General features: G+C 43.8%; 1 protein-coding gene across 3 annotated transcripts in view; it reads right to left on the reverse strand.

The window, feature by feature from the left end:
- The window catches only part of FRY (FRY microtubule binding protein), a 492,126-nt gene that overhangs the window by 347,997 nt on the left and 125,713 nt on the right, over window positions 1-18,416 (reverse strand). Inside the window, exon 1 of one of the 3 annotated variants that reach the window (XM_070049050.1) lies at window positions 15,163-15,186. The exons of the other annotated variants lie outside the window; for them this stretch is intronic. The gene's annotated coding sequence lies outside the window, so the exon portion shown is untranslated. Of the gene's footprint in view, window positions 1-15,162; window positions 15,187-18,416 lie in introns of those variants that run through there. 3 annotated transcript variants of the gene reach the window in all.

Below are 18,416 nucleotides of genomic sequence, written 5' to 3' on the forward strand. Positions count from 1 at the left end.
CTTCCTTTCAAATAAATAAATAAACCTTAAAAAAAAAATGTAAGTTGGCCCTTCGGTTTTGCTAAGCTCCTTGAAAGGTTTTGGATGTGCAACGACAGGTCTGGAAAAGAACTTGGGAGTAGAAGCTGAAAAGAGCGGGACTGCTCTGCATGGTAGAGGTTAAAGAAAGCAAAATTCTGCAGACATCATGGCACAAAGGAATTTTAAAGGATAAATGGGGCTGGCGCTGCGGCTACTAGGCTAATCCTCTGCCTACGGCGCCAGCACACCGGGTTCTAGTCCCAGTTGGGGCGCCGGTTCTGTCCCGGTTGCCCCTCTTCCAGTCCAGCTCTCTGCTGTGGCCCGGGAAGGCAGTGGAGGATGGCCTGAGTGCTTGGGCCCTGTACCCCATGGGAGACCAGGAGAAGCACCTGGCTCCTGGCTTCGGATCAGCACAGTGCGCAAGCTGTAGTGGCCATTTCGGGGGTGAACCAACGGAAGGAAGACCTTTCTCTCTGTCTCTCCCTCTCACTGTTTGTAACTCTACCTGTCAAAAAAAAAAAAAAAAAAAAAAAAAAGAAGATAAATGGTAGAAGAAAAGGAGCAAAGAGCTACACGATGGCCAGAGCTTGCAAACTGGTGTCGCTGAGACAGCTTGTCAAGAACAGGGACTCCTTGTGCCGAATGAACGTCTAAGCCCTGATTCTTCTTGTCTTTCCACATGTCCAGTAGAACCTGCCACACACACAGAGGCTTTCACAGGTAAGTTTCTGTTTGTGGAAATCAAGGAAGGGGGTTGAACTTCATTTGTGAAGCCATATAGTAGAGAATAGACAAAAAGAGATGACACTGAAAAAAAAAAAATCCATAAACCACCAAAAAGACAAACAAAACATTAGCAGGAGCAGGGACTACATGAAGCACAAGGGCACATGTCTCTGAAAAGTTAGAAATCCTGGGGTTGAGCCTGAGACTTTCTACAGAAATCAAATGAAGCCTGACCAATCTTGATGTCAATTGTAAGAGTAAAGTGCTCCCAGGGGACATGCAGGTTCTATGCGGTCACATGAGTTTCTTTTCTTCTATTACTTGAAAACCCCACAAACACCTTTTGGGACCTTTAAATCATATACTTAGAAATCAGCTGTTTCTCATTGATATTTGCTTTGAGCTCTTCTTAGATACCTTCCCCAAGGTGACGACTGTTTCTTCTTTCTTTAGAGCCACAGACTTGCAGTGAGACACCCTTTTAAATGGAGGACCCCCAATAATAATAGGGTGACATCATTAGTCTGGGACTAAATGGAGCCCTGACAACTTACAAAAGTGAACCTGCTTTCTCCCAAATGGCTAAAGAATGCACTTTTCAATGAAAGAGGAAGACCCCTAGCAGCTCCAAAACCCATGTATGGCAGGTCTCCCGTCTCCCTTCATTTTCCCTATCATAAGGGGGTTTGTTCACTGATTCTTAATTAGGAATTTGGTTATGATCTGTGTGGGAAAATGATTCACTTTTTGTTCAGTTACTAAAATATATGGGGCTTTTGGTTATAACTTTTGAATACGATAAAGGAAGACTTCAGAGAACATTTGGTGAAAGAGAACTTGAACCTTTGAACCTGTGAATTCTAAGAATTCTCACCCTGTCTCAAGTTTGCTCTCTTAACATTTAGCAGATGACTTTCCACATGCCTTGGTTTCTTCATTGTGATAAGGGAACAATAACAAACCTCAGTCTGTGAGGACCAGGAGCACCAGCAGATCCTTACCTTTCACAGAGGACAAACCCCTAGGTCGTGAGGAAACGTTTATGTAGCACCCAGGCTTCTCCTGCATCAACTCTCTGAGGACAAGCCTGTTTTCTGTGCATTTCCTAGAGGTTAAGTTATCTTGAACTAAAATTCCCCCTTTAGGGGTGGGTGTTTGGCACAGCAGTGAAGATACTGCTTGGGACGCCGGCATTCCATATTGGGGTGCCTGGGTGTAGGTCCCAGCTCTGTTTCCAAGTCAGGTTTCACGCTAATGCACATCCTAGGATGTGGTTCAAGTATCCGGGTTCCTAGCACCCAAGTTTCCTGGCTCCTGTCTTTGGCCTGCCCAGCCCTGGCTGTTGCAGGCATTTGGGGAGTGAACTGGTTATTGGATACGAGATTTGCTCACTCTCTCTCTCCCCCTCTCCCTCCCTTCCTTTCAAATACATAAAATAATATTTTTTTTTTTTTTGACAGGCAGAGTGGACAGTGAGAGAGAGAGACAGAGAGAAAGTCTTCCTTTGCCATTGGTTCACCGCCCAAATGGCCGCTATGGCCTGCGCGCTGCGGCCGGCGCACCGCGCTGATCCGAAGCCAGGAGCCAGGTGCTTCTCCTGGTCTCCCATGGGGTGCAGGGCCCAAGCACTTGGGCCATCCTCCACTGCACTCCCGGGCCACAGCAGAGAGCTGGCCTGGAAGAGGGGCAACCGGGACAGAATCCGGCGCCCCGACCGGGACTAGAACCTGGTGTGCCGGCGCCGCAGGCGGAGGATTAGCCTATTGAGCCACAGCGCCGGCCAAAATAATAAATTTTTAAAAAGTTACATTAAACTAAGAAGTTCCCTCTCTCTCATTTGATGGCTATCTGCATGCAGCAAAGAACCAGACTATCTTAAGGATGGACTGCAGAACAGAGCCAGCTGAGGTCCAGACTAGGTTCATCTCCCAGTGTCTCCTCCATCATGACTGACAGGCACTTCTTAAAACTTCCAACCCCTGCCTGCCCACCAGCCTGCCCTCACAGTGTCTAGTGCATAATGGTGGACATGTGGGTGTTTTAAAAACACAGGTTGATGCGTGGATCGCTGGCCTCTAGGAAGCACAAGGATGGTGTAGGCATTATTTTCTTCTCACTTTTCAGCTCCCAAATATGATACAGAGATTCTTAAACTAGGTGTCTATGATGAACTCATGACGGATCATGTTCTGGAACATGCAAATAAGAAGATCCTCCGTGTAAGCTGGCTGGGTAAGTTTGTATTTCTTTCTCTTTAAAAAATTTTACATTATCTGAGAGAAAGAGAGATGGAGAGAGAGGCAGATACAGGCACGCAGAAAGAACTGCCATCCACTGATTCACTCTTTTAATGGCCCCAACAGCAGAGTAAAGGCAGGAACCAGGAATTCCATTCAGGTCTACCACTTGAGTGGCAGGAACCCAACTCCTTGAGCCATCACCTGCTGCCTCCCAGAGCGCACAGCAGCAGAAGCTGGAATCAGGAGTCAGAGCTGGGAATAAAATGCAGGCACTCAGATGTGGGACACAGGCGTCTTAACCACTAGGTAAAATGCCTGGCCCTGGTCCGTGTCTGTTGAGCTGCAGAATGAGCATGTTGTGTCTGATGCTCACTAAGGTTCTGTTCAGATCCACAGTCCACAGATTCTTTGATTTCCCATTATACTCACTTCCAGGTGCATTGTTTTTCTTGTTTTGATTCAACAGCTCAAGCACCAGGCACTTTTTGAAGTTTGAGTATGGAAAACAGTAAATCCCCATGACTCAGAGGCATTTCTGTATGAGCAATAATTAGAAGGAAAAATAAGAACGAAACTTTTGAGAAAATTCTAGTTTTCCAAGATACTCTGCCATTAATTGAAGCAACAACGATGAGGACAAAAACTGAGATAAATCGTGGATGTCCAGACTTGGCTGGCAAGGCCCGACTTTGAAGAATCCATGTGACTTTTAAAGAAAGTGTAAACTTCTCCCTATTTGCCCAACAAAGCAATAAAAATATACTAAAGGTACAGTATACTTCCGGCCCAATCATGTTCCTTAAACGCTGACTGAAAAAACATTGCCACCTTGGATGGAGTTAATGGCATTTCAAACATTAAACCCTTTATTTAAAGTCCCAAGCTACACCACAGTTTTATTATGCAGCATTTAAAGAGATGTTCTGTGCCACTCGACTCAGCAATGAGTGTCAGACAGCAATGTGGTAAGTTGAGATTCTAATTACAGAGTACAGCAGACCAGGAGTTTGTCAACAATCTCCTTTGGGGTACGGGCAGAATTCCAGTGAGGTGACTAATATGTATTTTGTGAATACCTTTTACATATTAGTCTATTTAAAATGTTTATTGATTCCAAACTTCCACATTTAAAAGAAATGAAACCATAAATATACCATACTACTATAGCACCTGGAAGAATATGGTACATTCCTTAAAACTTTTTAAATTTTAATTTAAAGGCAGAGAGACCAAGGGTGGGTGTGTGGGGTGGGGAAGAGAACTCTTTCTGCTGGTCTATTTCCCAAATGCCTGCAATAGCTGGGTTTGGGCCAGGCCAAAGCCAGGAGCCTAGAATCCATCCCCACTCTCCTACATGGGTGGCAGGGACCCATGTACTTGAGCCATCACCTGCTGCCTCCCAGTAGCTGCATCAGCAGGAAGCTGGGGTGGAAACAGAAAGAGGACTCAAACCAAGGCACTCCATCCAATATGGAATGTGGGCATCCCACACAAATCTCTAACCACTGTACCGAATACCAACCCTGATGGAGTTTTGAGCCAATTTTTCATTTCCTTCCATACATGGTATTTTCGAACATAATGCAACCAACATGCAATGCTGGGCTTCTGTTTGAACAGCAAAGCTTCAAATATTGGCAATGTCTACCTGTGCTGCCCAGGTATACAAGGCACAGACCATGCTAGAGAAGCCTGCCAAAGAGAGATACAAGGATGACACCATAGCACTTACTGTCCCCTCTGTCGTCCCCACCCTGCTTTGGAGGTACCTATAGAACCTCCTAAGGCAGCAGTGGATAGAGATACGTATACTAGGAGACTTCAAAAAATTCCTAGAAAATGTATGTATTATTAAACAAAAACTAGGCATGTATTTCAATCTTTCTGGCACCAAAATAAACTTACCTTTTTATTTTTTCAAGAACTTTTTAAAATAGCCTTTTATAATTCATACTTCTTGTTTTGGGGGAAAATGAAACTAACCCTCTATTCTTCCTATACCACTCCATTCAATTTTGTGTTAACTAATTATTGGTTTTCTTTTAAAAGTGTATTTACTTATTTCATTTAACAGAGAAAGATTTTCTGTTTGCTGCTTCACACCCCTGGATGCCTACAATGGCCAGTTCTGGGCCAGGCTGAAGCAAGGAACCTGGAGCTCAATCTGAGTCTTCCGCTTGGTTGACAGGGATCCAACTTGAGCCATCACTGCTGCCTCCCAGGGTGATATTAGCAAGAAGCTAGAGTTGAAGGCAGAGGCAGGACTTGAACCTAAGCACTCTAACATGGGATGTGGTTATCCTAAGTGGTGTCTTAACCAGTGCGCCAAATGCCTATGCCAGTTATTTCAAATATTTGGAAATTTGGTCAAGAATGGTCGAGAACAGGGCCGCCGTTGTGGCCCAGTGGGTTGTCACCACTTGCAGCATCAGCATCCCAGCTCAGAAAGCTGGTTGAGTCCTAGCTGCTCTGCTTCCCGGCCAGCTCCCTGCCGATGGGCCTGGGAAGGCAGTGGCTCCTGCACTTACGTGGGAGACTCAGCTGGAGTTCCAGGCTGTTGGCTTCTCCTGACCTAGACCTGGTCATTGCAGCCATTTGGGGTTCACTCACTCTCTTGTCCTCCCTCTCTCAGATAAATAAATAAATACACCATAAAAATGAATGGTTGAGAACTTTGAAGTTTTCGAAGTGTGTAAGAGGGAACAATTATTTACCAGAGCAGCAGCAATCCACTCACGTTCATGCTTCCTCCTTTTGAACCCCTGGGTTTCTTTCAGAGAACTTCTCCCTTTCTCACAGGCCAGCACCAAACCCTGTTTCCTATCGACATGTGGCTTGCTGTGTCTGTGTCCATAAACTTTCAGGATAAAGCCACCTCACATACATGCTGCTACAGGAGGTACCTGGGGATTTGACTCCCACGTGGTGGGATTCTTGTTGCTAGATGGACACATTTCCTCGACTCTCTCTCTTTGTCGCCTTCCATCTCACCTTTCAGTACAGATTTTGTGTTTATACTTTAGGTTGACTCTGAAGGAAACCATCCTTGGTCATATCCCTGCCTTGTATCCATCTGTTTGCATGTGTGGGAGTGTTTGGTGTGGCAATCAGAAAGTGATTTATTGTCAATAAAATGGCTTCTATCATTACTGTAAATACCAAGCACACAGACTTCAGTCACCTGCTTTTCTGTGGAAGAACTTGGATACATTTGAAACAGCAGAGCTCATTCCAATTTTGCAAAAATTAAGGCAATATGAAAGGCTATAACTGGGATATTTAGTGCAACAAAACTGAAACTACACTGCCTTTGATTTAAATTATCCCAGTGATTTATGGCATCCTTTTAAAAAGTAATTATATTTCGACAGTATTTCTTTTGAGACACTGCACAGACTGCTATTTATTTTGGATGGGTATGCTTCAATAACAAAAGAAAACATGTAGCTAGAATTCACCCTGTTTCTGAATCACACAGCTCCTGCATAGCATCCAGTACCAGGGGTGATAGTTACTAACTTTTCTAAATCATTTCTCGATTTCATAGCATTACTTGTGCTGTTTTCATTTTTAAGGACTTGAAATGCCCCTCATCCATCTGACTTTTCTAATCAGCTCTAACAGGCATTGCTACCATCTTAAAAAACCTGTAAAGGGGCTGAGAGAGAGGCCTACTGTTTGGCCCTGTGGAGTGAGCAGGGGTAGAATGATGACCTGTAGATGGGTGGTCTGGCCCATGTATTCTCCTGTCCTGGATTTTGTGGTTATGAGTGGGGGCCACAAACAATTGTATACAATGGAGCTCCAATCAAGGCACCACCAGGAGAGAATACACAAGTTGTCCCTCTGCCAGGAGTTTTGAGGGTGGGAGAGGGTGGGTGTGGGAGAGGCACTGGATGGCAGGGGGCACTGTGGGAGTCTGACAGCGAGAGTTGCTTCCTGCTTCCTACTTGCAAAACATGGAAGATTCTAGGAATAACCTAGATCTTTAAGGATACTTTCTGCTTCTTTTAAGTCAGTCATTCTCAACCAGAGAACATTAAGAGCATGCAGCAAAAGTGTGCATTCTAACAATGCAGTTAGAAGCCTGGCCCCAGCCTGCACTTAGAAAAATCAAACCTCCAGGGCCAGTGCCCGGGGATTCTGGGAAAGCTCCTGCAGTGATTGGGATGTGCACAGCTACCAAGGATCTTCCTAGGAGACTGGAAACCCTTCCCAGAACTGGGTCCCGGGGGAGGACATTCAAATAAAGACCCTTTCCCACTTAGCTGCTTTTTAGTAGGTTTAGAAGAGGCAGAGTTGACAAAGAATAAACAATAACCCCCATCCCAACAAAGAATCCCTGGGAAGGAGGACAGTTAAAGCCCCTGAACTTGCTTGTAAGGAAATGCTTCATTGCCCATTAGGACTTCTTGGGGGCAGTAACGTGGCGTCGGTGTTGCCATTAGCTGATGCCAGAGAGGCATGGATGCCCAAATTCATGCATTCTGCTCTCCTAGCAAAAATTATAGAGGAAAACAGATGACTATGTTCAATGTTGATATTGGGCATTTTGCATGCAATAGATCCCCAAGAAGATAGTTGAGATTCGTTGAATAGATGAAGTCTTCCTCAGGTATACCTGCCATTTAGCCTTGGGTACATATTTTGATAACTTCAAATCTAAAGAAATGCTTCTTTAAGTTGTATTCTTTTTTTATCATAAAAGTTAATTCCTTCAAAACTTTGTCCAGGATTAATTACTCATTATTTATTATTTTTAAAATAAAGATTTATTTATTTAATCAAAAGTCAGAGTTACACACAGAGAGAAGGAGAGGCAGAGAGAGAGGTCTTCCATCTGCTGGTTCACTCCCAATTAGTTGCAATGGCTAGAACTGCACCAATCTCAAGCTAAGAGCCAGGAACTTCCTCTGGGTCTCTCAGGTGGGTGCAGGAGTCCAAGGTCTTGGGCCATCTTCTACTGCTTTCCCAGGCCACAGCGCAGAGCTGGATTGGAAGTGGAGCAGCAGGGACCTGAACTGGTGCCCATATGGGATGCTGGCACTGCAGGCAACGGCTTTACCTGCTAGGCCACAGCGCTGGCCCCCATTACTCATTAATTTCATCTTTAAGCTTCAGACTTCAGTCTTTCACAAGTATCAGCATGGAAGAGAAGTTATTTGATAGTGGAGGGAACACCATCAGTAAATCTGAACCAATGACAGAAGCACACACCATCCATGAGGTTCCTCCATCTACGTGCTTTGAGCTCCTGAGAAGTTTAAAGATATACTTGGTGATCGCTTGTTTAGAAGAAAAGGATTAACTCCATTTAGGATGGAAATTCTAAGAATTAAAATCATGACTGAGAGCCAGCGTTGTAGCATAGCGGGTAACACCACTGCCTGCGATGCAGGCATCCTATAGGGCTCCACTTCCAATCCAGCTCCCTGCTAATGGCCTGGGAAAAACAGTGGAAGACAGTTCAAGTGTTTGGGCCCCTGCTACCCATGTGGGGGATCCAGATGAGGTTCCTGACTCCTGGCTTTGGCCCGATCCAGTGCTAGCCATTGCAGCCTTCTGGGGAGTAAACCAGCAGATGGACGGTCTCTATTCTCTGATTCTCCTTCTCTCTTTGTAATTCTGACTTTAAAAATAAATAAATATGAATTTCAGCATCATTTTTTTTCTAGATCTGAGAAGAATTTCAGGTATTTTGATTGGTATCACATTGAATCTGTAGATTGCTTTCGGAAGAACGGACATTTTGATCACATTGATTCTTCAATCCATGAACACGGAAGATTTTTCCATTTTTTTGTATCTTTTTCTATTTCTTTATTTAATATATTTTTAAAATTTTTTTGACAGGCAGAGCGGCCTGCGCACCGCGCTGATCCGATGGCAGGAGCCAGGTACTTCTCCTGGTCTCCCATGGGGTGCAGGGCCCAAGCACTTGGGCCATCCTCCACTGCACTCCCTGGCCACAGCAGAGGGCTGGCCTGGAAGAGGGGCAACCGGGACAGAATCCGGCGCCCCGACCGGGACTAGAACCCGGTGTGCCGGTGCTGCAGGCGGAGGATTAACCTAGTGAGCTGCGGTGCCGGCCTCTTTATTTAATGTTTTGTAATTTTCATCTCAGGAGACCTTTAATAGCTAAAGCAATCTTATACAACAAAAACAAAGTGGAGGCATCACAATACCAGGTTTCAAGACATACTACAAGGCAGTTATAATGGAACAGAATAGAAACTCCAGAAATCAATCTAAGCATCTGCAACCAACTTATACTTGACCAAGGAGCTAAAACAAATCCCAGGAGCAAGGACAGTCTCTTCAACAAATGGTGCTGGGAAAACTGGATTTTCACATGCAGAATGAAGCAGAACCCCTACCTTACACCTTACACAAAAATCTGTTCAAAGTGGATTAAAGATCTGAATCTATGACCTGATACCATCGAATTACTAGAGAACATTGGGGAAACCCTGCAAGACATTGGCAAAGGCAAAGAGTTCATAGAAAAGACCCCAAAGGTACAGGCAATCAGAGCCAAAATCAACAAATGGGATTACAACAAATTGAGAAGCTTCTGTACTGCAAAAGAAACACTCAGGAAAGTAAAGAGACAACCGACAGAATGGGAGAAATTATTTGCAAACAATGCGACTGATAAAGGATTAATTAGCAGAATATATAAAGAAATCAAGAAACTCCACAACAACAAAACAATGCAGTTAAGAAATAGGCCAACGGCACTGTGGCACAGTGGTTTAAAGCCCTGGCCTGAAGCGCTAGCATCCCATATGGACACCAGTTCTAGTCCCAGCTGCTCCTCTTCCGATCCAGCTCTCTGCTGTGGACTGGGATAGCAGTAGAGGATGGCCCAAGTCCTTGGGCCTCTACATCCATGTGGGAAACCCAGAAGAAGCTCCTGGCTCCTGGCTTCAGATCGGTGCAGTTCAGGCTGTTGCGGCCATCTGGGGAGTGAACCAGCAGATGGAAGATCTTTGTCTCTACCTCTCTCTGTAACTCTGTCTTTCAAATAAATAAAATAAATATATATATAAAAAAGAAATGGGACAAGGACTTAAATAGACATTTTTCAAAAGAGGAAATCCAAATGGCCAACAGACACATGAAAAAATGCTCAGTATCACTAGCCCTCAGGGAAATGCAAATCAAAACCACAATGAAGTTTCACCTCACCCCAGTTAGAATGGCTTTTATACAGAAATCAACAAACAACAAATCCTGGCAAGGATGTGGGGGAAAAAGGTATCTTAATCCACTGGTGGTGGGAATGTAAAACTGGTAAAACCACTATGGAAATCAGTTTGAAGTTACCTCAGAAATCTGAATATAGATCTATCATATGACCCAGACATCCCACTCCCGGGAATTTACCCAAGGGAAATGAAATCTGCAGATAAGAGTTATCTGCACTCCTATGTTTATTGCAGCTCAATTAAGAATAGCTAAGACATTGAATCAACCTAAATGCTTGTCAACTGAAGACTGTATAAATAAATTGTGGAATACTACACAGTGGTAAAAAAAATGAAATCCAGTCATCTGCAACAAAATGGATGAATCTGGGAAACGTTATACTTAGTGAAATAAGCCAGTCCTAAAGGGACAAATACCGTATATTCTCCTTGATCTGTGATAACAAATAGAGCACCTAAAAGGAAATCTGTAAAAGTGAAATCGACACTTTGAGAAGCAATGACTTGAACAGCCCTTGTCTTCACTGTCAAGGAATTTTTTTCTTAATGGAGAATGGGACTGGGAATGGGAGAGGGAGGAGGTGGTAATGTGGGAGTGGAGGTGGGAGGGTAGGTATGATAAGAATAATCACTATATTCCTAAAGCTGTACTTAATAAGATTCGTACTGATTAAATAAATGGTTTCTTTGGGGCAAAATAAATAAATAAATAAAATAAAATAAAAATAAAAAAACACACTGAACTCCAGAACTTAAAAGAAATTTTAAAAAGAAAATAAATAAATCTTTTAAAATATTGTATTTTGTAAAGGGTGTTCACATTTATGTCAACTAAACCTGTTTACCCATTTAATACGATTTTGTAAATTCCTACTCCCAAATTCATATTCTTCTAGATTACATAGAGAAGTAGAGGTACCACAATTAAATATTGCAGGTAAAATGTCTTTTAGGTAGCTACTTTCCCCAAATTATTTGAAAAATGAATGTGAAGTATGGCCATTTCTTATGTAACTGAGTAACTGGATAACCATTTTCCTCCCACACATTTTTTTTAAAGTACATTACCTATGGAGACAATTACAAGTGCTTAAAAAGTATTACTGAAGCATGTTGAATAAAAATAAAATTATGTGAATGTAACAATATTTTCATGGTCTAGATGTACATATATCTAAACTAGTACTTGAGGACTGGAGGGAGAAGCAGTGGGAGTTCCCCAGTCTAATGTAACCATGTATTAGCTATTGAGCAACAGATGGAAATGAACTGCGTTTAAGAAAACCTGTTTAAGGCACTTCTCAAAATACTTATATGCTAAGTCTTAGATTCATAATCCTGTATTTTCCTTGTATGTCAAGGAGAAAAGCCTAAAGAGGGGCTATAAATCTAATATTTTATGCATATACTGAGTATACTATTGGTTCTTGTATTGTTTGTAATATATATATATAAAATATATATAAATATTATAGCATTAGCATTTTAGTTTTCCCTTATAGTACTTAGCAATGACCTCATTAAATTTTTTTTTTTTTTTTTTTGACAGGCAGAGTGGACAGTGAGAGAGAGAGACAGAGAGAAAGGTCTTCCTTTGCCGTTGGTTCACCCTCCAATGGCCGCCGCGGCCGGCGCGCTGCGGCCGGCGCACCGCGCTGATCCGATGGCAGGAGCCAGGAGCCAGGTGCTTTTCCTGGTCTCCCATGGGGTGCAGGGCCCAAGCACCTGGGCCATCCTCCACTGCACTCCCTGGCCACAGCAGAGGGCTGGCCTGGAAGAGGGGCAACCGGGACAGAATCCGGTGCCCAACCGGGACTAGAACCCGGTGTGCCGGCGCCGCTAGGCGGAGGATTAGCCTAGTGAGCCGCGGCGCCGGCCGCTCATTAAATTTGATTTTATTTCTTTTTAGAAAAGAAAATGAAGCAAAATAAAAATAAAACCCACCCCTTTTAATAAACTTGTCTAAGGCATAAATGTTACTGTTTAAGTTATCAGGGTACTTCATTTGTTTTTGCATCAATGTTTTTGATTAAGAAATGCCATAAATAACTAATTTTAAATCAAAATATTAAATGTTGACTTTTAGAGATTTTGAAGGGAGATGGCATTATGGGACAGTGGGTTAAGATGCCACCTGCAATGCTAGCATCCCTCATCAGGGTACTGGTTTGAATTCTGGCTGCTGTGCTTCTAATCCGGCTCTCTGCTAATGCACCTGAGAAAGCAGCAGATAATGGCCCCAGTGCTTGGGCCCCCGTCACCCACAAAGGAGACCTGAATGAAGTTTTGGGCTCCTGGATCTGGCCCAGCACAATCCTCACCATTGTGGCCACTGGGGGAGAAAACCAGCAGCTGGAAGATCTCTGTTTCTTCCTCCCTCTGTGTTTCAAATAAATAAAGTAAATCTCGTTAAAAAAAAATTGAAGTCTAAAATGTCTTAATGCTTAAGCACATTAACTTAAGTGGTTAATTCATTTATAATGTCATATACAAGCTGTTTTTTAAAAAATCACAGGAGGAAACCAATTATCTTCCTATTTCAAGTTTTTGTTCAAAGAGAAGCTCAAGGGCTGGATTTCCAAAAGCAAAGCTTTCAAAAGACAACTCGGCAAAAATATTAAACACAGCAAGGCTACAACTAATTTTATTAAGCCCAGACATGACTGTTTCTAATACTGTACAATTTTCAAAGATCTCACATGACTATATTCTTAAGTTTAATGATTCACTTTGAAAAAAAAATGGATATTACAATGAAGAGTTTCCATGTCATTCTTTCTTACGAAAACATTAAAATTAATAGGTCTTTTAGTCGTGCCTCATTATATAGAATTTAAATTAGCAGATGGTCTGATTAGCAACTCTGGATAACTCTCTAGCTGTGAAGATTTGACAGTGTTACAATTTCACCTTCCCTACCCACGCATTAGAAGAAAAAGTACTGATTATGAAGAGCCACATCTGTAATAACACAGGCAGCCATAAGTGTAGCATTTCATGATCACACATTCTCTTCTTTGGGATTAACACAACCTTGAAATTGGCTCTTGCATTCCCATTTCAAAGGTGAAGAAACGGCTTCTGAAAAATGAAGCTCTGGAGCTGGCGCTGTGGTGCACTCGGTTAAAGCTCCAGTCTGAGGTGCTGGCATCCCAAATGGGAGCTGGTTTGAGTCCCGGCTGCTCCACTTCCAATCCAGCTCTTTGCTATGGCCTGGGAAAGCATGGAAGATGGCTCAAGTTCCTGGGCCCCTGCACCCATGTGGGAAGACCTGGAGGAAGCTCCTGGCTCCTGGCTTCAGATCAGTGCAGCTCCAGCCATTGAGGCCATCTAGGGATGAAGGGAGTGAACCAGCAGATGGAAGACCTTTTTTTCTCTGCCTCTACCTCTGCCTCTCTGTAACTCTGCTTTTCAAATACATAAATAAATCTTTTTTTTTTTTTTTTTGACAGGCAGAGTTAGACGGTGAGAGAGAGACAGAGAGAAAGGTCTTCCTTCCGTTGGTTCACCCCCCAAATGGCCGCTAGGGCCGGCACGCTGTGCCAATCTGAAGCCAGGAGCCAGGTGCTTCTCCTGGTCTCCCATGGGGTGCAGGGCCCAAGCACTTGGGCCATCCTCCACTGCACTCCCTGGCCACAGCAGAGAGCTGGCCTGGAAGAGGGGCAACCGGGACAGAACCGGCACCCCAACCGGGACTAGAACCCGGTGTGCCAGCGCCGCAGGTGCAGGATTAGCCTAGTGAGCTGTGGTGCTGGCCTAAATAAATCTTAAAAAAAAAAAAAAATCAGGTTCTGACTTGACCCGATTCCTTGTGTGGTAGAGACAGAGGATTGGAACCTGAACCTAGTTCTGAAGTAGATACTGACTCTGAAATTCCCGAGATGAAATCCCTTTGTGAGAGGAGAGGGTCAAAGCCCAAGACTCCCTGAGCTTTGACCACAGAGCATGGTCTGCTTGGAAAGTGCCTGTTCAAGGAAGTTATAGGCAAGGGTGTGGCTGCTGGAGTGGTTGTGACACAGTTCTTCTTGTATATCATCTTCCACCTTGCCTGACTACTTCCCCAGATCTTAAGCACCCAACACATGCAAAATGCTGTGGGCGGGTGTTCAGGAAATGCCCTGGTGTAAGAAACATGCTTCCTGACATCACAAAGGATAACCATGAAGGGAGGACAACAGGACACAATGCCAGGCAGCTCTGGCTTGGAGGTCCTAACCAGGTTCTCCACGCCCCTTGAAGGTACCATGGAGACATTACCAAACACGCTCATCTACAGGTTCCAGAGTGACAGAGCTCTGACACAGAGCATGCCACAGCCTGAGCATCCTTTTTCTGAAATGCTTAGGATGAGGAGCGTTTCTGATTTCAGATGTTTTTGGATTTGGGAATTTTGCACACAGGTTATAAGGTATCTTGGGGATGGGACCCAAGTCTAAACACCAAATGCATGCTTCCTGTAATCTTATACACAGAGTCTGAAGGTTAGCACATCTGCAATGCACTGTGACCTCACATGAGGTCCAGTGTGGAGTTTTCTACTTACGGCAGCATATTGGTGCTCAAAAGTTCTGCATTTTGGATTTTTTAGGTCAAGAATGCTCAAGCTGTGAGTGGGGAGGCATGTCCAACCACAGTGGGCATCACTGTGTCTATACGAAGGCAGCTCTCAGGAGGGAACCCCGATGAGATCTCCACCCTCACCGTCCTGCAGCCTGTTCACCCTCAGAGAAGCCAGAAAGCACCTCACTACCATTAATCTTATGACTACCGAGCATTTCAAAAAAAATCTATGCACACCCAGAAAAAAGAACAAAGAAGTTTTACTTTCAAAATTCTCAAAATCCATTTAATTACAAAAACAACACAGTTTTAAATAACTAATTTTTAGATTGTAGACTTTCAAAGAAAAAAAATACCTCGGCTTTGGTATAGAACTTGGACTTGCAATGGTAAAATTAGCCCACCTGCTGGCTGTCTGTCATGTGAGTCCTGGCCCGGGTTCCCTACTCCTCTCACCCGGGAGCGGTCCCCTCACACTTGCCCGCTGTGATGGGCAGAACCTGGAACTGCCTGTTTCCTCCAAGCAGAAGGCTCCTTGCTTTTCACAACAGATGACTGTAAAATCGATAGGATATTTTTTTTTAAACTTTTATTTAATGAATATAAATTTCCAAAGTACGACTTATGGATTACAATGGCTTCCCCCCCATACCGTCCTTCCCACCCACAACCCTCCCCTTTCCCACTCCCTCTCCCCTTCCATTCACATCAAGATTCATTTTCGATTATCTTAATATACAGAAGATCAGCTTAGTATACATTAAGTATGGATTTCAACAGTTTGCTCCCACACAGAAACATAAAGTGAAAAATAATAGATGATTTTTTTTAAATGATGATGAAATCAGAGCAGACCTATTGTCATGTTTAATCCCAGTGAGAGTCAAGTTGGAAATTGATAATTTCTTTCTTTTTTTTTTTTTTTTTTTTACAGAGGATCAGTTTAGTATGCATTAAGTAAGGATTTCAACAGTTTGCACCCCCATAGAAACACAAAGTGAAATATATTGTTTGAGTACTCATTATAGCATTAAATCTCAATGTACAGCACATTAAGGACAGAGATCCTACATGAGGAGTAAGTGCACAGTGACTCCTGTTGTTGACTTTACCAATTGACACTCCTGTCTATGGCATCAGTAATCTCCCTATGCTCCAGTCATGAGTTTCCAAGGCTATGGAAGCCCTCTGAGCTCTCTGACTCTTATCTTGTTTAGACAAGGTCATAGTCAAAGTGGAGGTTCTCTCCTCCCTTCAGAGAAAGGTACCTCCTTCTTTGAAGACCTGTTCTTTCCACTGGGATCTCACTCGCAGAGATCTTTTGCCAGAGTGTCTTGGCTTTCCATGCCTGAAATACTCTCATGAGCTTTTCAGCCAGCTCCGAATGCCTTTAGGGCTGATTCTGAGGCCAGAGTGCTATTTAGGACATCTGCCATTCTATGAGTCTGCTGAGTATCTCACTTCCCATGTTGGATCACTCTCCCCTTTATTTACTCCATCGGTTAGCGTTAGCAGGTACTAGACTTGTCTATGTGCTCCCTTTGACTCCCAGTCCCTCCACCATGACCAACTGTGAACTGAAATTGATCACCTGGAACAGTGAGATGGCATTGGTACATGCCACCTCGATGGGATTGAATTGGAATCCCCTGGTATGCTTCCAACTCCACCATTTGGGGCAAGTCAGCCTGAGCATGTCCCAAATTATACATCTCTTCCCTCTCCCATTCCCACTCCCATGTTCAACAGGGATCACATTTCAGTTAATTTTCAACACTTAAGAATAACTGTGCATCAATTACAGAACTAAACCAGTCATATTAAGTAGAACAGATAAAAAAACTACTAAGAGGGATAATGTATTAAGTTGTTCATTAACAGTCAGGGCTATGCTGATCAAGCCACTGTTTCCCATAGTGTCCACCTCACTCCAACAGGTTTCCCTCTTGGTGTTCAGTAGGATATTTTAAGAACTAGCTGATTAAAGACACCAACTTTTTGGTTTGCTCAAAAGTGCTGAATGAACAGCTCACTTTACCTGGCACCCAGACCCCCTTTCTTCCAGGTTCAGATGAGATACTCTTTTTAACCTGCCCAGCTGTACCCAGTAGGTACAGCATCTGTGAGCACTACTCCTCTACCTTCCCTGTGCTTTCACTAACTGAGCCAGGCCCACAGCTCTGGGTGCAGCTGATGGAGTTCTTGCAGAAGGAGGGAGACCCAGGCTCTTGATGTGCTATGACCTGGAGCTCAAGGCCTGGTCTCTTGAGATGCAAGGCTGTAGAGCCTCAGCCCAGTAGCTCACACTAGCATTCTATGGCTATGGATTCCTGAAGCAGAGAGAAAATGTTAGGGTTTTATGTGTGTGAGTGTGTGTGTGTTCATATAAATAAGATTTTTTAATATATAGGATTTTTCTTTTTTATTTTATTTATTTGAAAGGCAGAGTTATAGAGAGAGGGACAAAGACACAGAGAGAGATTCTCCATCCACTGGTTCACTCCCCAGATGGCCGCAACAGCCAGGGCTGGGCCAGGGTGAAGACAGGAGACCAGAGCTTCTTCTGAGTCTCCCATGTAAGTGCAGGGGTCCAAGCACTTGGGCCATCTTTCACTGTTTTCCCAGGCACATTATCAGGGAACAGGATAGGAATTGGAGCAGCAGGGACTTGAACCTGCGTCTATTTGGGATGCCGGCATAGTAGGTGGTGGCTTACCCCAGCGACACTACAATGTTGGTGCCAATTTTCTTTTCTAAAAGTCATTGCTGTGACCATGGGATTCTTTTGTTCCATTATTTTAGAAGTGTTTAGTAAGTTGTACAATATGCAAGGCAAAGAAAACTCTTTTCCATCAACTTAGATCAAAAACAGTTCTGGGCCGGCAGCGCAGCTCACTAGGCTAATCCTCCGCCTTGCAGCGCCGCACACCGGGTTCTAGTCCTGGCCGGGCACCGGATTCTGTCCCGGTTGCCCCTCTTCCAGGCCAGCTCTCTGCTGTGGCCTGGGAGTGCAGTGGAGGATGGCCCAAGTGCTTGGGCCCTGCACCCCATGGGAGACCAGGAGAAGCACCTGGCTCCTGCCATCGGATCAGCGCGGTGCGCCAGCCGCAGCGTGCCGGCCACGGTGGCTATTGGAGGGTAAACCAATGGCAAAGGAAGACCTTTCTCTCTGTCTCTCTCTCTCTCTCACTGTCCACTCTGCCTGTCAAAAAAAAAAAAAAAAAAAAAAAAGCCAGTTCTAATCCCAAGGCCTAGGTTCCTGGCATGTAGTAAAATTCGAACATATTTTTCAACGAGTGAATGCCACCCTCCAAAAAATAGTGCATTTCTCCCCATATCCGGAGTTCATATTGTTATAAAAAATCAGTATAAAAATCAGTATAGAGATCTTCCCTTATGATAACCTCTACTTGCCAATTAATTCTTTCTTGGAGCTAGAATCTAACAAGCCCTACAGGACTGACATAGCTTCATAGCACATCGGCTAATTAACCACCAGGTGTTGACTGGACACTTACTCTGTGAGCTCCTCTCCTACTTCAAGAAAGTAGAAGATACAGTGCCTATCTTCAAAGTTTCTAATGAACCGAAGGTTAATAATATAATGCAGTTAGGTGGCCAAAGAGGGGGTAGCATAAGGAGAACTGAAGGAAGCCAG

Source organism: Oryctolagus cuniculus, chromosome 9, assembly GCF_964237555.1.
Source record: "Oryctolagus cuniculus chromosome 9, mOryCun1.1, whole genome shotgun sequence".
Classification (NCBI taxonomy): Eukaryota; Metazoa; Chordata; class Mammalia; order Lagomorpha; family Leporidae; genus Oryctolagus; species Oryctolagus cuniculus.